This window comes from Heliconius melpomene, chromosome 4 (assembly GCF_056956725.1).
Source record: "Heliconius melpomene rosina isolate 202511_hmr_F chromosome 4, ASM5695672v1, whole genome shotgun sequence".
NCBI classification, from domain to species: Eukaryota; Metazoa; Arthropoda; class Insecta; order Lepidoptera; family Nymphalidae; genus Heliconius; species Heliconius melpomene.
Genome location: NC_140392.1, coordinates 182832 through 208311, shown reverse-complemented (window position 1 = coordinate 208311; position 25480 = coordinate 182832). Strand labels below are relative to the sequence as shown.

General features: G+C 35.6%; 1 long non-coding RNA gene and 1 pseudogene across 2 annotated transcripts; both read left to right on the top strand.

The window, feature by feature from the left end:
* Positions 1–5448: 5448 nt before the first annotated feature.
* On the top strand, positions 5449–23881 carry LOC146539319 (cytochrome P450 6B7 pseudogene; annotated as a pseudogene). The gene is made up of 2 exons (XR_014877962.1): positions 5449–5588; positions 22377–23881. The product of XR_014877962.1 is annotated as a cytochrome P450 6B7 pseudogene (transcript).
* LOC146539318 (uncharacterized) lies at positions 5585–24684 on the top strand. Its single transcript, XR_014877963.1, has 2 exons — positions 5585–5731; positions 24242–24684. It is a non-coding gene; the product is annotated as an uncharacterized LOC146539318 (long non-coding RNA).
* Positions 24685–25480: the final 796 nt, after the last annotated feature.

Sequence of the window (25480 nt, the reverse complement as noted above, 5' to 3'; positions counted from 1 at the left end):
TGATATTGTACTTTTCGCGGATGATACCTCTTTAATATTTAAAGTTGACAGAAATAAAATAAACTATGACGAAGTGAATAGTGCATTATCGCATATTCTTCGTTGGTTTGATGTTAATAATCTAATGTTAAATGCTAAAAAAACGAAATGCATCGAGTTTGCTTTACCAAATGTTAAAAAACATAATTTTAATCTAATAATTAAAGGAGAACCTCTTAATGTGTCGGAATCAGCTATTTTCTTAGGTGTTACTATAGATTCCAAACTCCAGTGGAAGGCTCATCTGGAAGCACTTGCAGATAAACTCAGCTCTGCCGCGTTCGCAATTAAGAAAGTAAGACAAATGACGGACGTTGAAACTGCCCGACTAGTCTACTTTAGCTACTTTCATAGTATTTTATCTTATGGAATGCTGCTATGGGGCAGTGCTTCAGATATCAATTCAATATTTATTCTCCAAAAAAGAGCCGTGAGATATATTTATAATCTAAGAGCTCTAGATTCTCTGCGAGATGTTTTCAAAGATGCAGGTATTATTACAGTTGCTTCCCAATTTATATACTATAATATTCTCTTTGTCCGACAAAATATACATTGTCATAGAAAAAATAGCGACAGTCATAAGATAGGAACGATAAATAAAGATAAGACTGTTACTCCAAGTTTTCGCCTCTAAAAAGTTAATAAATCTTTTACGGGGCTGAGTATACGTGTATATAATAAAATTCCGCAGTGTATTCTTAGTTTGCCACTACCAAAATTTAAAATATCTGTAAAAAAAATTCTAACAAGTAATGCTTATTACACTTTTCAAGAATATTTAGAGGATAAACACGTATGGAAGTAATGTCTATTGAATGTCAGGCAGGACAGCTGCCAGCTAATGTAATAGTAAAATATACCATTGACTTTGAAAAGAGCAACTGTTGAGTTTCTTGCCGGCTCTTCTCAGCAGAACTGCCTTCCGAACCGGTGGTAGCTTTTTGTTGACATGTACATTCGACGATTCAAAAGTGCTTTTATAGTTTATTTGAATAAAGAATATTTTGAATTTGAATTTGAATAGGCCTCTCCAATGGCACGTTACTGAGCTCAATCTACAGCTCTTCGCATCCAGCCGTTGCCACTTTTACACTTGCCGAGGCGTGGTCTCCGCTCTAGAACGCGCTTACCCCTACGGTCATCGTTTCTGCGGCAAATATGATCAGCCCATTGCCACTTTAGCCTGCTAATCTTTTGGGCTGTCGATAACATTGGTTCTCTGTCGCATAACTTCATTTCGAATTCGATCCTTCAGCATACTCCAAGCATAGCTCTTTCCATAGCACGCTGAGCGACTAATAACTGGTCGACCAGTCGCACTGTCAGTGTTCACGTTTCGGCTCCGTATGTCATAACTGGTAGGACGCACTCGTTAGTGACCTTCGTATCGGTGGCAAAAAGACTTCAAGCAGTTGTATAAATGCTGCTCAACCTGTTTCTACTTAACTCGTGGTTATCTTGGTTTTATCCAAATTTCAGCGAAGACTGATGCGAGCAAAACACTCAGCCAAGGTGCTCAACATATATTGCAGGTTTCAGCCACTCTAGCCAATGATAACGTCGTCTGCAAATCTCAACGACAATACTGTTGCTCCATGCCTTTGGAGATTTTAACGAAAACAAGACGCAATTAAATATACGTTGGAGACATGCAAATATAGGTTTTCCGCCAGCTTTTAGTAACTCCGTCGTTATTCCGTCTTACGTCGAAATTTCGTCCTGTGTTAATTCCGGCAAGTTTTTTGAGAGGTGGCGTGATAAAATGGTTCTGGGATCCTGAATCTGGCTTGGCATGGGGCGCTTTTAAGGCATAAAGTGTACTTGTGAGCGGCTTATAGGCGACAACTTTTCCATTAAAAGTGGTCAACAGATAGTTTCGACCCAATTGTGGTACGAAGACTTTTGACCTCCGATTTTGCTCGATCGCTTCTTTTATAGAACGCGTATTGGAGCTTCGCAGGTCGCGTCTTACTAGCTTAGATATTTGCTTATTCAAATCTGATGAAGTACCAGTAGGATTATCACATTTCCTCTGTATTAGCCGTAGAGATTCCACCGAAAGTTTGGATTTCTTACTGGAATTTTGCGTCTGGTAGAATTTCGTCCCTTCATCACGAAGGATACCCACCACTTAGCCTAGTTTATGATTAATGTCAACGTCGCTTGTATTTTTCAGTAAATATTTCAGACCCAGCAACAGTTTGAAGCAGATTTTATTTATTATATATTTTTTATTTTTTACGAGACGTTATCGTTCAAATTTATAGTGAATATTTAGAGCACCTCCTGAAGTGAAATATTTATTTATTTTTCACGTTTATATTTCCATTTCTTCGCGCTGGGCTCTGGTGAACAATGCCTCCAGAATTCGGCAGAAAGTTCGAAATGGAGTGTCTTAACACTAGGTCACAGCCTGACACTGCAGGGCGGGATACAGCGTGAAGCTGATTCGAGTACCTCGTATAAGACGGTGATCACTCCCGATGTTAAACCTAGTGACGACGGAGATATCCCTAAATATTCGTCTTTTGTTTGATATAATGTAGTCTATCTCATTTCGTGTCACAGCGTCATGGTCCACTTCCACCTCCATTTTGGATGTTTTTAACCGACTTCTGTAAGAAACGGAAGTTATCAATTCGACTATATATTTTTTTTGTTATTTGCTTTTTTTTTTAATTTTTGTTACCTCATAACTTTTTACTGGGTGAACCGATTTGGATAATTTTTTATTTGAAAGATAGTGCTTCCCTAAATTCCCATTTTTTTTTGGTCTATGTCTGACAATGATATCTATGAGAAAATCACATAAGTCTTAAATTTGCATTAGGTATGTGCGCGACAAATAGACGAATAAATCAATGTTGCCCCAACCGATTTTGATGATTCTTTTTTTATTTGAAAGAATACACTTCAAGGATAATTTGGTGAAAGTTTGGTTAGGTTCTGCTATCCGTAATCCGCTCAAAATTAAGAAAGTTTGTTATTTTTTGTAAAAAAAATATTATACTGTAATAGTTACAAGCAAAAACTTTTTAAATTAATGTCATAAGTGAGATTCCTGATCGTTGCATTTCTTTTCAACCAACCTCAAAAAAGAAGATGTTCTCATTTTCAACCAACTTCAAAAAGGGAGATTTCCGATTCGCCCGAATACTTTTTATGTATGTTCTTGTCAATATACCCAAATGTTACTTTGCACAGTATAATAGCTATTTAAATTAAGTTTTACACAGGACAACCACAAACCAAAACTCAGGCGTGTCTATTCTCAGCAAAACAGAGCCCCTTTGATCTTGCTCCGACTTTCCGAGGTGCCCGTACCCGTGCCGATAGCTGTCCATCTTGAGCTTCTTGGCATCACTTGGCACCTTACGTTAGATTTGAACTTTGGCCGTTATATCGAGTCTTCAGCTACAACTGCAGCTAAAAAACTTGGTGTCCTCTTAAGGGTTAGGCGATATTTCACACCGGGACAGCTTCTTCAACTTTATCAAGCTCAAGTCCGATCGTGTATGGAGTACTGCTGTCACCTACGGGACGGATCTGCTAAATACCAGCTAGCGTTTTTAGACTCGATTGAAAATCGCGCCAAGAAGCTCATTGGCGACACAGCGATTATTAAGGCAAAGCTGCAAAGCCTTGAACATCGACGAAAGGTAGCTTGCCTATCAGTATTCTATAGAATACATTTCGGAGAGTGTGCAGCAGCGCTGCATGACCTGGTACCCTCTTCTCCTTTCCATCTGATTTCACCCTTATGTCATCGATATTCCTCCTTTACGCACGCAGCGAAAAGGAGGAATAATGTATGTTTATGTTATTTTAAATTGCTGTCATAATTCAAATTAAACTATCAATATTAAACATATATAGGTGTAAGAATTACCATCATGTATTACCAAAGTTTTAGAATATTTCACATTAAACTCAAACATAAAGTATCAGAACACAAAAGTAACTCCGTGTATTAAGTAAATGATTGAGCTTAAGCAGGCGAAGCCGCGTTCGGTTCGCTAATAATTTAAATAAATGATAAGGAGTATATGATAAGGATAACTTTAATCTATAATAGTTGGACAACGCAAGTAATTTGATAGGATAAAATATATTTGAAACATTGTATGTTTCGAAAATACTTTGTATGTTTATATAATATTTAAAATTATCACAGCGAAGGCAAGACCCATCGTGGCGAATCTTCTAAAGTATGTATTTAATTATTAAAACATGTAAAATACGATTTTGAACTCAATTAAATGACAAAACTATTTATCTGATAAAAAATAATACTGAATAACTTACACACAGACAGATACTTAGTTAGACAAGTGGACGAAATAATAAAAAAATATTAAAAAAAAATAAAAACCGTCGGGGTTTTTGTATGCATAAAACTAGAAAGAAAAAAAACAAGCCCAATAGTTTATTAGGATTAAGTCGGGAACTCTTTATGGAAATTATGCAGGGTTCCTGGTAAAGATTTTATTAATTGAAGAATTACTTATAGGTCCCGACTGTTAGTCCTAATAAACTATTGGGCTTGTTTTTTTCCCTATAAGGTAATAAAGAATATTACATACGTACATACTAGAATCGCGCGAAAAACATAACCCTTCCTTAGCAGTCGGGAAAAATTGCATTTCAGATATCATCAAAATATTATTACGAACAATTTGTTCATGTTATTCAGATTTTGTAATTACTGTAGGTTCCTATGGAATAGTTTATGTGTATATTTTTTTGATACTTAAATGTATATATGAATATTAAAATTATTTGATTCCTATATATTTAAAACTAGCGGACGCGCGCAGCTTCGCTAGCTTATTTAGGGGGTGAATTCTAATAAACCATGAAACATGTGTTCAATGAAATATTTTTAAGAGTCTAAATTTCAAATTTTATAAAAATCGGTGGCGATTTGAACATTTTTCCATACAAACTTTTAACCCCTTATTTGCACCCTTAGGGGGATAATTCTAGAAAACGATGAAATACGTGTTCAATAAAATACTTTTAAAAATCTAAATTTCAAATTTTATAAAAAACAGTGCGGATTTAATTTTTTTTCCATACAAACTTTGAACCCCTATTTCACCCCTTTAGGGTTAAAATTTTTCAAAATCCCTTCTTAGTGGATGTCCAGATTACGAAAGTAATATACAACATCTGTCCAAATTCCATGTTTCTACTATCAGCGGTTACGGCTGTGCGTGCGTCTTACCTCAGTCAGTGAGGACAAGTCCTTTTATATATATAGATAAGGGCAAATCATGCTTTCACACAAGCGTCATCGAAAAATATTAAAATTATATTTCTTGATTGCATAATATTTCATAGTTCAAGTTTCTTATATACATGTAATCAGTTCACCTGTCGTCAGTCGAGAGTGCGCGTCGCCGCGACGAACGTGCGCCGTCTGTGCATCGCCTCCGATGTCTGTAATCGCGTAGCAACCAGTTATAACTGTTTATTAAGTTACTTCGAAACGCACATCGTTGATTAAAAGACAATCTCTCAATTTCGCTTTTTTTTATATAAGTGTAACTTACCAAAAAAGCTTGCTTTAATACTTTCCTCTGTTTCAACCCTTTAGAAGCGCGCTGTCAGCGGTCACTCATTGTTTAATTTATTTTGCCGTGATCGTTGGTCATCTATTTGCATAAAATCTCGGGAAGCTGGCGAGGTCAGTCGCCACACACGCTTGTTTTTAATAGCCACAGCTCAGCGTTGGATTAGGTAAACCAGAACATTACGGATGAACTTGAACAGTTGAGCTACCATGGAGGAAGCCATATTGACGATCCTCCAGTTAAACCAAGAGCTGGCTATTTATTATGCTCCCCATCATCTTAAAGAGCAGGGGGGTGACAGCGATAGGCCTGTAGTTAGTTGGATTGAAATCATTGCCTTTCTTCGGGATCAGGTGAATAAAAGCGCTCCTTATCTATATATAGGTATATATATATATACAGGGTGTCCCAGGAGTGAACGATAAAACGAAACCAGGTGATAGACCAAGTCATGATGGTTATGAGAAAAATATAAAAAAAATTCTATGTCATGTATTTTTCAAATTATATTGATTTTAAAAAATATCGGAAAAACCGACACCCTGTGATGGTTTTTCAAGTCCCAGGACTACAAATATTAGTCTTTCTTCATTTTTTTTCTGTAATGTATTCATGAGTAACCCTTCTGTGAATTACAGTTTAAGATTGAAACATACCTGCATCAGTTTTCAATAAAATATCGTGTTTTTGCCAAACATTAAATTCTATAAGGACCTATAAGGATAGTGCTCGAGTCTGGTCTCTCGCAGGCCATATACTCGGTCTTTGACACATTGCCAATATGCATTTCATTCATGGAGAATGGTTATGTAACGCTAATACTGCAGCTAGAATGTATGGGAATTGGGAAAAGATACCAAAACGTTGAACGTCATCCCGGTTATCATGTATTTAGATTTTTCTCTCTTCAACAAAGAAGTAATCCAGCAAGTGTCGTACCATTTCGGAATCCAGATTAAATGCACCAATTTTTAAAGTTACTTGCAAAAACAGCACAGTACATTTTTTTTATAGTACAGTCGGTTAAAGTTGAGTGTAGTAAATATTTTGAATTTAATGTTTGGCAAAAACATGATATTTTATTGAAAACTGATGCAGGTATGTTTCAATCTTAAACTGTAATTCACAGAAAGGTTACTCATGATTACATTACAGAAAAAAAAATGAAGAAAGACTAATATTTGTAGTCCTGGGACTTGAAAAACCATCACAGGGTATCGGTTTTTCCGATATTTTTTTAAATCAATATAATATGAAAAATACATGACAAAGAATTTTTTTTATATTTTTCTCATAACTGTCATGACTTGGTCTATCACCTGGTTTCGTTTTATCGTTGACTCCTGGGACACCCTGTATCCATACCTATATTATAAATTCGAAAGTAACTCTGTCTGTCTGTCTGTCTGTCTGTCTGTCTGTCTGTCTGTCTGTCTGTCTGTCTGTCTTTTACGCAATCAGGGCCAAACCGCTAATTTAATTGTGATAAAATACTCATATAGAGATACTTGAGGGTCCCGGGATGAACATAGGATACTTTTTTTTTCTCATATTTGTAATATTTTCGTTATATACCAATATATTAAAATAATTAATTTGACAAGGAATTTATTCCGCCATGTTAATAACAATCGTCGCTACGCGTTGCTAAGCAACAGCTTGCAAAGTTTGCTGTTTTAAGAAAACGTCACCCACAGTGAGTTTGCTTAATGCATACATGGTGCGCGCCGATATAGATTTATACAAATCTCTTTATACAAATCATTAACAAAAATTAGATGATTTCTATAATTTGATATTCATTCTTATGAAAATAAATATAATAGTCACTTTTAGCATTTCATCTAGATGGAAATTATAGTTTACTGTATAACATTCTAATAAATAATTAAGATGTGACTGATTCCAAATGACCTAGCCTTCGGGCGGCATAATATGAGTATGACCGACGCGAACGGGCGGATGACTTTGATGATTTTGTAAATTTTTATAGATTTTCGAATTACTATTATTTTTTATGTAATTATTTGCTGCTTATAATTAATTTATCTCAGTTCGGTTATCTATACCGATGTTATACACTTAAAATATCGTAATTTTAATCATTTGAGATTTTATTTAATATTGTTCGCAAAAATTAATAATTATTTAATATAGAAAAATGTTTAGTACGCGCGCACAGCAAACTTTAGGTTTTTTTTTCTAATATTAAGAATTTCCTTTAGTTACTTTTACTTCTTTGGTTTGTTCATTTCGGTTACTCAGATATTTTTTCTAATAATAAATCTCCACTTATTATTATTTTTTAACTTATTTTAATGATTTAGGCTTATATTTTCGCGGGCGTAGCCGCGTCCGGGCCCACTAGTATATATATAAAAGGACATGTTCCCACTGACAGAGGTAAGACGAACGCACAGCCGTCACCTCTGATGATAGAGCCGTGAAATTTGGGCAGATGTTTATTTTCGTAATCTGCACATCCTTTAAAACGGGTTGACTGACAGTTTGTATGGAATTTTTTAAAAATCGACGCTGATTTTTATAAAAAATTTTAAATTCAGACTCTTAAAAATAATTCATTGAACACATGTTTCTACACTGTAGTTTTTTTAGTATTGTAAAGAAATCAAACACCTCGAGGCTTTTACAGAACTTATATTTCTTCCAGGGCTAAATAACATTAGGCTTCTACAATTTATATCTCAGGACTTTTACAGAACTTATACTTCTTCCAGGGCTAGATACCATTAGGCTCGTACAATGTATATCTTAAATTATAATACAATATTTTATTCTAGAGGACCACTTTCCTCTTCAGCTCCAAATCTAATAATGCGCATCAGAATTTTCAACACATCAAGCGTCGCGCTAGTTCTATGTATAAATTTTCAAATATATCTTTTTATTAAACAAAGAGGTTGATTTACATTTTTCTATAACAAATTATCGTAAATATAAAAACTATTTATATAAAATCATTACATTCGGCCATCCGACTTCGTGCAATCTCCCGATGCACGACTACTCACAAACTCACTCATTACATTCGGTCGATTACAAATAATATATGTATTGATATTGCCGCAGCCTACTTGACATCACTAGTTTCAACAAATATACAACTAATTAAATCATTGCGTCTTGAGCTAGTACAATCATATTATAACAAAATGCGCAATAGATACTAGACTTAACATATAATTTACAAAAAATAATTACTTTTGAGACCAGAAGACTTTTGGAGTTCTCTCAGAAGTTTAACCATATGTACATATAACGAAATTGTAACTTATCGCTGCGTGGAAGAAATACGAGAAAATCTATCAATAAATAAAACATGTTTTGTTAAAATGTTGTCTGTCGGTTTTGTCGGTTTATGTGTCCCTGCGTTTGTCTGTACGCAAAGTTGAGCAAGTAAAGAAATATGTAGTATAAAGTTTAGTTTCAACTTAAAGTAACATCAATAATCATACACACAAATATAAATATTATGTTCTAATGTCCACTGGCTACATGTTTGTTTATCTCTACGTATATTGCACTCTTTACGTACATACTATTTAAAGTTTATTTCTTGCTGTTACCTATTATTATCTGTCAGTTCCGTTATTGAACTTTAATTTCACTCTTAAATATATAAAATAATAAGGATAGCGTATTTATATTTGAAACTCCGCTAAAATTACAAATATCCTACGAAATACTTTATTGTCCATCATCAAATAAAGTGTAGTAAAAGAAAATGCTTCACATAAGAAAATGCACAGCAGGCGGCCTTATCGCTGTAAGCGATCTCTGCCAGGCTACCTTAAGGTGCACTCGGACCGCTGCTTTATATCCTTATACACATACGTAATATATCCTATTATATTGTATAGAATTATTAATTATAATAAAATATAATTTCTAATGTCAACAAATATATATAAATACGGTCACGTTAATTTGTAAAGAAAAGGATACAAAAACTTAAATATGTCTAGGTCTAGGTCTTGGTATAAGGATACCTAGGAAATATTATTAAGCAATTTTAATTAACACAATAGATGTATGTTGATAAGTATGTAAAAAAAATCCATAACAGTACGTTCAGAAAAGTAAAAGGATCTACGATATTACAGAGCCAAGTAGTGTGCATCTAGCTGGGCTTATAATGTTTGGATTGAGAACGTTACATTCGATAGGAATACAGCGTCGAGGTATTGGCATCATCAAAAATAAATATATATAATAACAATTTTGCAGTTGAGTTATAACAATTACTTCACATACATACTCATAATAAAATCGTAAGAGGTTCGGTCTTTACTTGAAAAATATTTAAAAAAAAAAAAATGTTATTAACCTAATAGAACCCAAAACAATTATTTTTGAATTTTTGTTTATTTGTCCGTTTGTCTGTGCGTTTGCTATCTCAGAATCGACTTAACCGATTTAAATGCGGTTTTCACTATTGGGTTCTGGCAAGCTCCCGAAAACACATATAGGGTTTATTTTATTACAATCGGTTCATAAACAAAAAAAATAAAAGTTATGCCAATTTAAAGTATTTAGTTCGACAAATTTGCTAATTGCCGTAACAGTTATTTTATACAAGTGTTTTACTGAACTGACTGAATCTTTAGTTTTCAATTCCTTTATTAATATTTCTATTTCAGGCGGGCGTAGCCCCGGACGGGCCCACTAGTAGTAAATAAATTCTTATGTAATGTAAAGAATAACCTCATGAGAAACACTATAACGATTTTACAAAGTTATTTTTTTATTTTAAAATCATCCAATATGAGAATTCCAATTTTAATTAAGTAGAACAACATGTTCCCTGAACTATTCAAGACCGACCTAAACACAGCAATCCCTAACCATGCCACGGAACGACATGCAAGGAGAGTTGGCTGTGGCTGAAATATTCGAAACGATCATCTGTTGAACTATATTTACATAAAAGTCATTTAAACCATCAAATATTCTTTGCGTTGTAAAATTTACTCGTTAAAGAACCGATTCCGAAAATTCCTCAAATTTTTGCAATTGAAATTTACTGAATTTAGGTAAAAAAATACATATATATATATATATCAAGGACGAGTAATTCCGACGGCTAAATCAAATTTTAAAAACTATGATTTATATAAATAAAAAATAATTTTCCGTATTATTTCTTAACGTATACACACACAATGCTACAAAAACTATTTTTTTAGTCCTATGTAACTTCCCTAGTAATTTCCTAAAAAATATTTCTTTTGAGATACTTTAATTTTTATAAATAAATTTAGAAATCTTTATTGCCCATTTACGCTTAATGACTAGAATTGGTTTATGAATAAAAACGTTATGTTAATATGAAGCACGTTTGTAAGACAAAATTGCTGCAAAATAACTTATTGAATCGGCTAAAAATGTAATTTTCAACGTATAAACATTGTTTCTAAGTCTACGTTGACGATGCGGTCCCAGAACGAAAATACACTAAATTGTGACCACCATGTTGTCATAAGGGGAACAAAATCGCGTAAAAATAACTACGTACGTAGCAGTTATTATTATTTACAGTTACCAGCAAACAAATTGCGATCTTTTACGAGCTACCAATTGTTAAAGTTTCGAGTTCGTAAGAGAGTAAACATCTATCTTCGTGACAAATTTGACTAAGACAAGGTAAGCAACAAACGCGGAACGCCACATTTTAATGCAGTAAAATCTCATCTACAACTAGAGCACTAACGCCTGCCTAGTCATCAGATGAATTTTCAAAAGGTAAGTAAACCCCTGGACAGAGGTCCAAGAGAGGTGAAGAGAAACTAACAAGTTTACTAGTCTTAGTTTACATGTTTATTAAATTTATGAGCTTAAGAAATGCAGATATTGACACTCGCTCTATGTGCGTTTCAATTCGCTACCATAAAGAAAATGGCAGAATACATAAATATACATTTTGTACTAAATAATATGTTTTGGAACTGGAGAAAAATATATATAAAGACAATATACTACCTTTTTAAACATAGCGTTTAAATAGTGCGATAAAATAGTGAATACGTGTGAATACAAAACCAACGTAAGAAGATAATAATTGCTATAAATCAAAGCAGACTGGATAACGCTAAAAGACAACAAAGTGAGATGATTCATTAATTGTGACTGTCGTTTCTCTAATTTACACATAATTTGCAACGTCTGTACATATTGTAATTATGCTAATAATAAAATTGTAACGTGTGTATGCTAATAAACTCTTATGTACATAGAAACAAATTTAATTAATTTATTCCAATCACCCCAACCCGATATAAATCACATATATGAATTCTACTGGAAATAAAAAATGTCGAAACTTGTAGGTGGTACTACACTGGTGGCAGAACCTAATGCTGTGACTTTGTTATCGTGTTTCTATTTATCTTGTTTAATATATTTGTTGCCACAATAATTGATACATAAAAAATATATATCTTTCAATATATAAAATTTTGAACTAGCAGACCAAACTAACACTGTTATGACCTATGATATTTATGACACTGACCTACCTGATCCTGATCCTGATCCTAATCCTGACCCGATACCCGAGTGAGACTAATTTTCTACTTTTAATGCATGATATCTGAGATAAATCAATAAATCTTCTGGTTTTTTTACATTTCTAATAGGTTTATCGAGTATCCTAATACAGAAAATAGCTTTTTTCTTTCGTTTTAACCAGATCTAAAAGTAAAGCTAAGGGTAATTTATTACAGAAATATTGATGTATATTTTTTTATTGTCTAGTATTAGCTTTCATTTCTTTGAGAAACTGATCATAATTTCGCTCAAAGCACTTTATTAAACTTTTTGTAGATACGAATTATTTCCTCACAAGACCCATTATAAACAAACGAGCAAAATTTATACACTCATTTACTTATGTAAGCCAATTTTCTATATGTCACACAAACTGCGGAATTACATTTAAATGTGATCTATTAACTTTTATAATACCAGTAACTAAAGTTTAACTTTAATTCTTATCTATTATACAGAAATTTATAAATCTAAACATTGCTTTTGTATACCAGTAAAAAGTTCCTTTGCTTGTCTTTATGTCACCGAAGCGCTTTATCACATCAGATGAACCGCTCATCAGAAGATGTAAATCACTCCTACGGCTGCGAAGATCTCGAAGTTTTGCATTTTAGATAAATTCCTTTTTTTTTTTGTTTGTCATTGCCATCATTCCACTGGGTGGTTCCTCTAGGGTGCGTCTCAGCATCCGACTCCATTTCCCTCAAATTAATGCAACAAATGTCATTAAAAACTAATAATCTTAATAAATTAATTGGTGTATTTATAAATTATCAATTCAAAAGCATTCTCTTTTAAATGTCATTCAAAAAATATTTAAAATGGATCGTCAAAATGTCAATAAATAAATCAGAATCAATCAAAAGAAAAAAAAAATACTAAAATAATCAATATTAATAAACAAACATAATAATTTAAGCATACATTACTTACAAAGACTACTACACACTATGCCTGACTGCCGCAATCATCAGTCACGAGCAGGCGCTTACTTAATGTTTTACTTTACTACTACGCCCGACATACCGAGGCCACCACCAGCCTCGAACAAGCAGGCTCTTACTCTAAATACATAATATCAATCATCAATCTTCGGCACGCTGACCGATAATTCATCTACGGCACGCTGACCGTTAATTCATCTATGGTATTCTAACCATTCTTCTGTGGCACGCTGACCACTAATTCATCTACGGCATCCTTAGCCGTGTATCAATCTTTATACTATTCTAATAAAATATACTTCATCATCACACTATTCTATAAAATATACTTTATCTTCATACTATTCTAATAAAATGCATAATAACTCTTAAAGTGACTAAATTTTCAATCAAAAGCTCTCCGATCAATAATATCTACAAAAGCTAGCAGTGGAAAACTTGATTTCCATGTTTTTGTTGTACGTACCTCACTTTGGGGCGGAATCTGATCCCGCTTCTGACTGTAAAGAAATCAAACACCTCGAGGCTTTTACAGAACTTATATTTCTTCCAGGGCTAAATAACATTAGGCTTCTACAATTTATATCTCAGGACTTTTACAGAACTTATACTTCTTCCAGGGCTAGATACCATTAGGCTTGTACAATGTATATCTTAAATTATAATACAATATTTTATTCTAGAGGACCACTTTCCTCTTCAGCTCCAAATCTAATAATGCGCATCAGAATTTTCAACACATCAAGCGTCGCGCTAGTTCTATGTATAAATTTTCAAATATATCTTTTTATTAAACAAAGAGGTTGATTTACATTTTTCTATAACAAATTATCGTAAATATAAAAACTATTTATATAAAATCATTACATTATTTATCCCCTGAACTGAAAATAATTTCATAAATATATTTAATAAATATTCGTATTGTTCCAGCGGGCAAAGCCGCCCCGGTCGGCTAGTCTATATATATAAAAGGACTTGTCCTCACTGACTGAGGTAAGACGCACGCACAGCCGTAACCGCTCATGGTAGAAACGTGAAATTTGGACAGATGTTTACTTTCGTAATCTGGACATCCACTAAGAAGGGATTTTGAAAAATTTTAACCCTAAAGGGGTGAAATAGGAGTTGAAAGTTAGTATGGAAAAAAAATTAAATCGGCACCGATTCTTATAAAATGAATTTCAATTCAGATTCTTAAAAGTATTTAATTGAACACGTGTTTCATGGTTTTCTAGAATTCTTTCCATAAGGGTGCAAATAAGGGGTTGAAAGTTTGTATGGAAAAATTCTTAATCGCCACCGATTTTTATAAAATTTGAAATTTAGACTCTTAAAAATATTTAATTGAACATGTGTTTCATGGTTTTCTAGAATTCACCCCCTAAGGGTGCAAATAAGGGGTTGATAGTTTTTTTGGAAAAATCTTTAAAACGTCACCGATTTTTATAAAATTTGAAATTTAGACTCTTAAAAATATTTCATTGAACACATGTTTCATGGTTTATTAGAATTCACCCCTAAATACGTAAGCGAAGCTGCGCGCGTCCGCTAGTTAGGTATAAAATAACAACTGTTTTTTCTACCTTGAGAAACTATTATATTCTTCTTAAGAATTTTAATTAAGTAAACAAAAGGAATAAAAAACTGCATGTAAAAGTGCTCTGTAATAAATATAATCTCATCATGAAAGTTATGTTGTAACAAATGTGTTTTGTGAAAATTAATACTTTACCTATATAAAAAAACACAAAACAAGTGGTCGTATCCCTGCGCGTACTGCCAGGACATCAACATACAGATTGACTATAAAAGTATTATTCAAACATATTTAATATATAGGAATAGAATAATAAAATGGAATCAAAATCCTATATTTAAGTGTCAGTCAGTGTATACTTGATGTAGACAATTGGAACTAAATATACATAATATATATATATATAATAGCAGGCTATTATAAAGTGATCGTTTGGTGATTATAAGGTTAACCGTAAAGGTGCTGCCACACGAGAGGCCAGAAGTACATAAGTCAGTGACTACTATGTATTATGCCTATAATTTTATTTAGTTGTGACAATACCATACCATTATTTTGTAACTGTCAATGGGAACGGAGTAAGATACTCTAGGTTCCCTCTGCCTACCTTGCTGCGAGCGGGATACAACGTAAAGCTGATTTTTTTTTTATTTTAAATTTTAAGTATATAGATAATATTGTACAAAATTCAATATTTTAAATGAAACTATTTTATTATACATTTTTAAAAACCCGACGTTTGCAGTAGTCTGTGGTCATGGGTGGCTACCCGTCACGAACTCTATCCCGTTAAATAGTTTCATCAAAACGTGAAAATCAAAGATCTTACTAAGATTCAATGTGATGGCATAAGACTGAGTCAAAACATTAATTTGCAAACATTTTCATGTCAATAAACAGTAGTATCAAACTAATTACAAAGACATGAATGGACAAGAATTGCCAAATTTGAAATATTTGTCTTACCAATATAAACGTTGCAATGGATTTGTAGGGAACATTATTTATTCTAAATTAATATTATTACATTTACTAAAATCATCCGCACGCAGCGCATTGGAACAATTCAAACCTGTTCCGAGTTTTTTTGCTATGCGTGTCGTAGGCTGCTAGCTAGCATCGCCACGTTTAAAGAGTCGGCTAGAATCGCTTGCGACATTCACTTGTGTATCCATTGCTCTCTTAACTTGCATTCAATTCTCAACCTTAGCTTCTTGCTATTACGTGCTAGTTTAGCTTGTATTTTCTATTGGTATTTATTTAAATTTCTTTATTTCCTTCTGTGATTATTTTCTCTTCACGTATCTGTGAGTTAAATAAATTTGGACAATTTCTCCACAAAATTTGGATTTTTAATTTTACTCATTTAGTGTAAAATAAATAAGATCATATTAAATAGTGGTATCACATCTCAACCGCTATATTGGTGACCCCTAAATTGGTGAGCACTACAATAAATACCTGCGTTTACTGCTGGCAAGAAGATTTAAAACGGCAAGAGGCCATTTTGACGACCTTGGCAAGTGACCTCTGATACAAGATGGAGGACGCGACTACATCCAACGTGTGCAGAATTGGCGTGCGTATTCCACCATTCTGGCCGGAAGAACCAGCCCTTTGGTTTTCACAAATTGAAGGTCAGTTTGCTTTATCTAATATAACAAGTGATACTACAAAATTTTATTACGTTGCCGCTCAGTTAGATAATCAATTTGCTGTCGAGGTGAAGGATATTATCATTTCTCCTCCCGAGACGGATAAATACATCACTCTTAAAACGCAACTGATTAAAAGATTGTCTGCGTCTCAAGAAAAGAAAGTGATGCAGTTGCTGAGGCACGAGCAGCTAGGTATCGCAAGCCATCACAGTTTCTGCGATACATGCAAGATCTTGCGGGTTCATCTGTCCCCAAGGATTTTTTAAAAACATTATGGTCGAGTAGGTTACCACAAAACATTCAAACGGTTATAGCTTCACAGCCTGATCTGCCTATCGAAAAATTAGCTGACCTGGCAGACAAAGTGCATGAGATAGCACCCTCATCACCACAGGTCGCAAGCACATCTGCGATGGCCACACCCCCTGCATCCTCCATGTTGGAAGAAATGGCCAAGCAGATCCAACTCCTGACCAAGCAGGTATCGGAACTCTCGACCCAGGTACGTCACAACTCGGTCTCATCAAAATTTAAAGAGCGTTCCCGGAGCCATTCCAGACATCGCAGGAAGTCGACTACCCGGCAAAAGTGTTGGTACCATTTTAAATTTGGTTCGAATGCTAAAAAATGTGTGCAGCCATGTAATTACGGAGAGTCGGAAAACTCTCTGGGCAGCCGGAAGTAGCGGCCAACGTCTGCCCTTTACCTACAGGCCGTCTTTTCATTACCGACCGTATTTCAAAAATGCTTTTCCTCATTGATACTGGCTCGGATCTCTGCGTTTTTCCACGGTTGGCTACCAAGGCGCCCTGTACCAAGACAAAGTATGAACTCATGGCGGCGAACGGTACAGTCATTCATACTTACGGTCCTACATTGTTGCACTTAGACCTAGGACTGAAACGTACTTTCACCTGGAAATTTACTATCGCTGATGTTTCAAAGCCCATTATCGGCGTAGATTTTTTGATATTTTACAATCTTCTTGTAGATTGCAGATGTCAGCGACTCGTCGATGGAAATACCACTCTGTCAGTGCAAGCAATAAAAGAAAATATCTCCGATGACCTTGCGTCAGTCAAAGCCATTTCGGGAGAATCAAAATACCATCAGCTGCTTCATGAGTTTCCAGAGGTAACGAGACCATCAGGTACGTCTTCCTTACCTAAGCATAATACCGTGCATTACATCAAAACCATTCCCGGACCACCGGTTACCAGTAGACCTCGTCGTTTAGACCCAGTTAGACTGAAAGCAGCCAAAAAAGAATTTGACGATATGCTGTCACAGGGAACTGCCCGCTCCTCTAACAGTTCGTGGTCGTCCGCTCTGCACTTAGTTAAGAAGAAGGACGACGGATGGAGACCCTGTGGTGATTATAGAGCACTCAATGCTCGCACAGTACCTGACAGGTATCCGATACGCCATATCCAGGATTTTTCCTACCAACTCTCTGGTTGTACAGTATTTTCAACTATCGATCTAGTCAAGGCGTACAATCAAATACCAGTACACGTCAATGATATCCACAAAACAGCCATTACAACTCCTTTTGGACTTTTCGAGTTCCCGTACATGACCTTCGGACTGCGCAATGCAGCACAAACCTTTCAGAGGTTCATGGACGAAGTGCTACGTGATTTTGATGACTTTTGTTTTGGTTACTTAGACGACATTTTGGTATTTTCCAGTTCTGAAGAACAACATCAGCGCCACATCAGACTACTCTTCACCAGGCTCAAAGAGTATGGTGTTTTGATAAACACATCCAAGTGTGTCTTCGGGCAGCGACAGGTAAAATTTCTTGGTTACCTAGTGTCAGATTCTGGGACTCAACCTTTAGAGACGAACGTAAAGAGCATACAGGAGTGCAATGTGCCGAAAACTGCTAAGGAATTACGACGTTTCCTCGGTATGTTCAATTTTTATCGGCGTTTTATTCCCGATGCCGCAAATATCCAAGCACCATTAGATGCTGCGCTTCTAGGACCTAAGATGAAAGGAGCTAAGCCGATCACTATGACACCGGAGATGATGGAAGCCTTTCAAAAATGTAAGACTTGTTTATCTCAAGCCACATTACTGGCTCACCCAGATCCTTCTGCAGAGCTAGCTATTGCCACTGATGCTTCTGATGTCGGAATTGGAGCAGTTCTTCAACAACGTGTTAATAACGTATGGCAACCTCTTGGTTTCTTTTCTAAGAAATTAACATCTGCGCAGAAGAAGTATAGTCCTTACGACAGAGAACTGTTAGCCATTTATGAAGCCATTAAATATTTTCGACACATGGTTGAGGCTCGAAACTTCGTGATTCACACGGATCATAAACCTCTCACATATGCATTCAACATTAACAGGGAGAAATGCTCACCGCGCCAATATCGGTACTTTGATTATATTTCTCAGTTCACAACTATTATTCAATACTTACCAGGACGTTTGAACGTAGTGGCTGATACTCTGTCACGGAGGTGAGTCGATCTATTGATTACCAGGCTCTAGCACTTGCTCAAGATACTGATCCTGAACTGCTAGGTCTGCTTCAAAAAGGCTCATCGTTAAAACTGGCTAAAGTAGATTTGCCAGACTGTAACCAGAAGTTATACTGTGACGTATCAATGTCTTCTCCGCGCCCGTTCATTACTGAGAAGTTTCGCCGACAAGTTTTTGAAACTTTACACAGCTTGAGCCATCCTGGTAGGACAGCTACAGTGCGGCTGGTTACACAGAGATTCGTATGGCCAGGGATTCGCAAAGACTGTAGAGAGTGGACACGAGAGTGTATACTTTGTCAAAAGAGCAAAGTTCACCGTCACACCCTTGCTCCCTTATCCTCAATTCCAACTCCTACATCGAGGTTTGAACACATCCACCTCGACATCGTCGGACCTTTAACTATTTCGTCTGATTTCAGATATTGCCTTACTGTCATCGACCGTTTCACACGATGGCCTGAGGCATTCCCACTTAAGGACATCACAGCTGATTCCTGTGCTGCCGCTCTTCTCTCTGGTTGGATAGCAAGATTTGGTTGCCCTCTTCGAATTACAACCGATAGGGGTCGGCAATTCGAGTCGCATCTCTTCAAGGCACTATCAGCCATGGTTGGTGCACATCACTTTACGACTACTTCGTATCATCCAGCTTCCAACGGCTTGATCGAGAGACTCCATCGGCAGCTGAAGGCAGCTATCATGTGCCATCCCTCTTCGACCTGGACAGAAGCACTTCCGTTAGTGCTGCTGGGCATCCGTAGCGCTTGGAAGGATGACATTCAGGCTTCAGCGGCTGAGCTGCTCTACGGGGAGCCCCTTCGACTTCCAGGGCAATTTCTTGCACCCTCAGAAGACTACAGGACTGCAGATATCACAAATCTGGTCACTCGTCTTCGTGTTGGTATGGCACGACTCTCACCGAAGCCCACGTCATGGCATAGGACAGGTCCTTTTTATATGCCAGCTGACCTTGCAGAGACAACACATGTTTTTTTACGGCAGGACCACGTCCGCAAACCACTGGAACCACCTTATGCAGGCCCATACAAGGTTCTCAAGAGGACTCCTAAATATTTCAAAATAGACATATGTGGTAAGCCTAATAACGTTAGTGTGGACAGGATCAAGCCCGCATATGTTACGCGAGAGGCCGTTCCTGCATCAAAGAGGATAATAACAGCACCAAAGGCTATCTCTCAATCTGACGTGGAGCAGACACTTGAGAGGCGGACAAGAAGCGGAAGAAGAGTCAAGTTTCCAGACTACTATCGCCCTTAACCAGGTCTCTGGGGGGGAGTACTGTAGGGAACATTATTTATTCTAAATTAATATTATTACATTTACTAAAATCATCCGCACGCAGCGCATTGGAACAATTCAAACCTGTTCCGAGTTTTTTTGCTATGCGTGTCGTAGGCTGCTAGCTAGCATCGCCACGTTTAAAGAGTCGGCTAGAATCGCTTGCGACATTCACTTGTGTATCCATTGCTCTCTTAACTTGCATTCAATTCTCAACCTTAGCTTCTTGCTATTACGTGCTAGTTTAGCTTGTATTTTCTATTGGTATTTATTTAAATTTCTTTATTTCCTTCTGTGATTATTTTCTCTTCACGTATCTGTGAGTTAAATAAATTTGGACAATTTCTCCACAAAATTTGGATTTTTAATTTTACTCATTTAGTGTAAAATAAATAAGATCATATTAAATAGTGGTATCACATCTCAACCGCTATAGATTAAAAATAATAATAAAATATATTTATTTAATAAATGATGTGCTACAGATTCTAAAAAGTAATGAAGTAGGTAATCCAAAAGTAAGTGTAAGTGAATTAGAAATGATGTTTTAATCCGTACTTATACAGGTGGAAGTGTCAGCTCTACATTAAATGAAACCGCAGTTTTAACTACTCTATAAAAGCCTAATACAATTATTATTATTTCTTTCTTAAAACTGATTTTTTTTTTCAAACAAAATAAATAATAAAATTAACGTTGTAAAATAAAACACTATTTGTATGGACGACACACGCACACTTAAACCTTTCAAAAGGACACCGCCGCACACGCCTCTTTCCGAAATCGAGTCGTAGGTATTGGCGATAAAGTTCAAAGTTGTTAAATCTTTAATAGTAGTATCTAAGTGTTTATGTTCTTGGTATATAGGTATGCGTAAGTGCGTCACACGAAAAATACTACTACGTCTAAACTGTTGAGGCATCTTGATTAATTTCTTTAGGTATGGGTTTGAAATATTTTACCTTATATGCTGTTTCCGTAAACCCTGGCACTTCCAACCTGTATACTAATAATATAAATCCGAAAGTAACTCTGTCTGTCGGCCTGTCTGTGACATTATCACGGCCCGACTGCTGAGCCGATTGTGATAAAATAGCATAAAGAGATACTTGAGGATCGTGAATGATCATAGGCTTTCGAAATTTCGTTGTTTTGAAAAAAGTCGCCGAAAATGAACTTCCTAAACGCTTACATGGCCTGCGCTGACTCAATCTTATAAGACACATAAAAACAATGTTCTACTGAAATATTATTCTTTAAAAACCTATAAAAAAGTCCGCGATGGTATGTTTATCTCGGAAAATTGAGCCACAGTAACATTTTAATATAATTTTCAATTTAAATTTATCTTTAAATTTATCTGCTTATTTTTAATGTATTTTCTATAATTTGTTGTTAATCCTTATCAAAATAAATATAATAGCCAACATTGGCAATTCGTTGAAATTGAAATTACACTTTACTGTATATTGTTATAATAAATACTTTAGAAGATATCGCAGATTCAAACCCGAGCGGGCGGCCGATGTTGACGTTTGTGTCAATTTTTATAAATTTCCTAGTTATTGCTAATAATTGTTGTATAATGTTCATGTGGTTATTTGCTGTTTGTTATTAATCCATATCTAATTTTGTCAGTTTGTGCAGTTGTTTTGTTTAGTTCTCTTCGTTTATACAGATAGTAGTAAAATTTTAACAAATTTCTTGATTAGGCTAAGTATGTTTGTTTATTTTGGTATTATATTTCGTTCTACTTTTAGTTTGATAATTTAGCTGGTTTGTTAATTTATGTTCTCAGTAATTACTTCTAATATTAATAATTACGTTTACTTGTTTTTTTTTTAAAGTGATTCATTTGCATGACTACCGTCTACTATTTTTTTTTTTGCTTATTTTAATTATTTAAGTTAATACATTCTAACTATTCCTATTTGAAGTTGAAAATAATTTCATAAATATATTTGTACAGTTAAAACGGACAAAGCCGCGCGGGGGCCCGTTAGCATAGATAAAACGTTTATTTTTTTTTTTTACATAGCTTCCATATTTTCGGTCTTCATACATTCTCTTTAGTTTATTCTCTTAAAAAACAGCGATTCTGAAAGAGTGAGAGATTAAAGCAAGCTTAGTTAGTAGGTAAGTAGCACCACTGATTAAAAGACTGCTTCTTCAATCAACGCTGAGCTTTTCATATACATAATAACTGTTTTGTTGTAATTGCAAAATAGTTATATTATCATTATACCCTTTAGGTCAAAGGCAATTTGCATATGAACGTTTAAAATACTAAAAATGATAACATTAACTTTAACATTGGTGGGTATTGTCCTACTTTACAAATATGCGACGAGAAATTTTACATATTGGGAAGAAAAAGGAGTAAAACATGATAAACCAGTACCCTTCTTTGGCAATAATTCAAAGTTATATTTTATGAGAAGGAGCCTTACTCAGTTAATGGGGGAAATATATTCGAAGTACCCCAGTGAGAAGGTTGTAGGGTTCTACCGCGCGTCTCGACCAGAGCTCATAATTAGGGACCCGGAAATCGCTAAGAAAATTATTACGTCTGACTTTACCCACTTTCATTCGCGGGAAATCTCACAACAGAAACATATAAAAGAACCTCTTCTTAAAAACTTGGTCTTATTGGAAGGTGATTCGTGGAGACTCCTCCGTCAACGGCTAACTCCAGCTTTCAGTAGCGGAAAGCTCAAAGCGATGTTCCCTCTCATAGTGGAACGCGTGGAACGCTTACAAGAGCGCTTAGAGAGCGCCGCCGAGGCCGGTACCGTAATCGACGCTCGAGATATGATGGCTCGCTACACCACAGATTTTATTGGTGCTTGCGGTTTTGGCCTCGATTCGGATTCACTACAAGACGAAAACTCTGTTTTAAGAAAGCTAGGCGTTAATATACTTAATGTGGGTTACAAAGAAATGGTAGTTTTGGCATTGAAAGATCTATTTCCCTATTTGTTTAAGTATCTCAAAACAACTGCCCGAATAGAGAAAGACATACTGGGACTTGTAGATGCAGTCCAAAAACAAAGAAATTATCAACCTTCTGGTAGAAACGATTTCATTGACTTATTACTAGAATGTAAAAAACAAGGAACCATGATAGGCGAGTCGATGGAAAGGAAAAAATCTGATGGTTCTCCCGAAATTGCAACGCTAGAAATGGACGATGGCTTATTAGCAGCGCAAGCGTTTGTATTTTTTACCGCAGGATTTGAAACATCCTCATCCGCATCGAGTTACACGTTGCACGAGCTGGCGTACAACACTGACGTGCAGGATAAGGTTCAAGATGAAATAGATAAAGTGTTACTCAAACATGATAATAAAATAAGCTATGATGCAATCAAAGAGATGACTTATTTGGAATGGACACTCAAAGAAGCGATGAGAATTTTTCCATCTCTCGGTCTGTTAAAAAGACAATGCACGCGGAAGTACACATTCCAAGAAATTGGCTTAACTATAGACAAAGGAGTAGGAATTACTATACCACTGCAAGCGTATCAAAATGATCCCGAGTATTTTGAGGATCCGACTGAATTTAGACCAGAAAGATTTGATCCAAGTTTATTTGATAGCAAAAATAAGTTGGCATATTTGCCTTTTGGTGGCGGACCTCGAGCTTGTATAGGTAAGTAAATTTATATGGCGACATATCGCAAGCTTATAAAGAATAACCATTCCTTAAATTCGGTTTCCACCGTGAGAAGCGGAATTATTAAAGACTCGTCGCTTAAGTTAAATAAAAATGCCCACCAATTAACACCAAACTCAAAAAAAACACAAACCATTGGTGGTGGACTAAGCGAGCAGAAAGAAATGAACTCGCTCTGTGTAACTGCGCTACACAAAGTACAGGGTACAAGTATGGATAAAGATCGTAAAATGAAAAAATCCCACGTCCAAACTGTTGAGGCATCTTGATTAATTTCTTTAGGTATGGATTTGAACCTACATACGAGTATATGCTGTTTCCGTAAATGATTCGCTGACACTTCCACCATATATATTTCATGATGTTACATTTTTAGGTTACGAGTGTTGTTTAATTTTAAAATATATAAGCGACTTAATACGTGTCCGTGTGCTGCAGGTGAGCGCCTGGGCTTGATGCAGTCGCTGGCGGGGCTGGCGGGCGTGCTGGCGCGCTACAGCGTGCGCCCCGCGCCAGGCGCGCGCCGCCGCCCGCGCCCGCGCCCCTTGTTTGCGCTCGTGCAGACCGTGGAGGGCGGCCTGCCACTCGTGTTCGTGAAGAGGACGCCCAGACGCGCGCCGCGAGAGGGCGATGTCTAACACATTTAGTTTAGTTATAATTGAGCCTACTGTTACGTTAATTATGTAATTTCTTGTACACTGTAATATTTTGTAGGTTTAGTAATGAAATAATTTGACAAAAAATAATAGTTCTAACAAATAATATTATTTCTGAATAAATTTTTCATACGACTTATTTTAACTTCACGCGGTCGGTATCCCGCACATAGATGTTGCGCGTTTTTGTAATCATTTTTCATTTTATTAAAGCAAATTTAATTCTTTGGACAACTTATTTACCTCCTAGGTATATCTTTTCTTATTTATTTTATGGAAAAGAAGCGTACGGGTCACCCGTTGCAATGCAACACCGTCTGGTGTTGCACCCGTGCAACACCAGACGAGCTACAGGTGTGTTGCCGGCATTTAAGGTGCAATTAGACGCGCTTTTTTAAGGTTTTTTTATTCATTTTTATTAAAAAAAGGGAGCCTTCATTCGCGGGGAAGTCAACAGAATTTTAATAGCTCGTGTTTCATTAAATCGTGCTTCATTGTTACAACTTTTACACGTAGTATTATTGTTTAAAATTATTACGAAAACATCCCTTAATTTTTTTGTAATTTGTAAAAGATAAAACTGGCTACTATGGGTTATCTTTAGGAGATAGGCATAATAATATGCCGTCGATTTTTCTTAAAAGTTTCAAAGGAGAAAAATTCGATATGTTTTTTTGCATAGCTTTAAATGTTTTACACGGAACTGTAAAAGGTCTGACGTTCTCCCGTTTTTTCAATATTTTTTTTATTTTTTCTCTATCCAAAGGCTGTATTTTATTAGGCTTATCAATCCTACACAATAGCAGGTTTTAAAATCTAACTACAAAATAATTCTTGAGATTAGCGTTGTTAACCAAACAAACTTTTCCACTTTATAATATTAAGTACACACTAAACGTACATCTCTTACAACCTACAAGTCAGTAAATTAACAGTTTTTTTATTAAATGTAACTATCTCAGGTTTATATTTGTTTTTCAAACCGACTTTAAAAAAATGGGGGAAGTTCTCAATTCGTCGG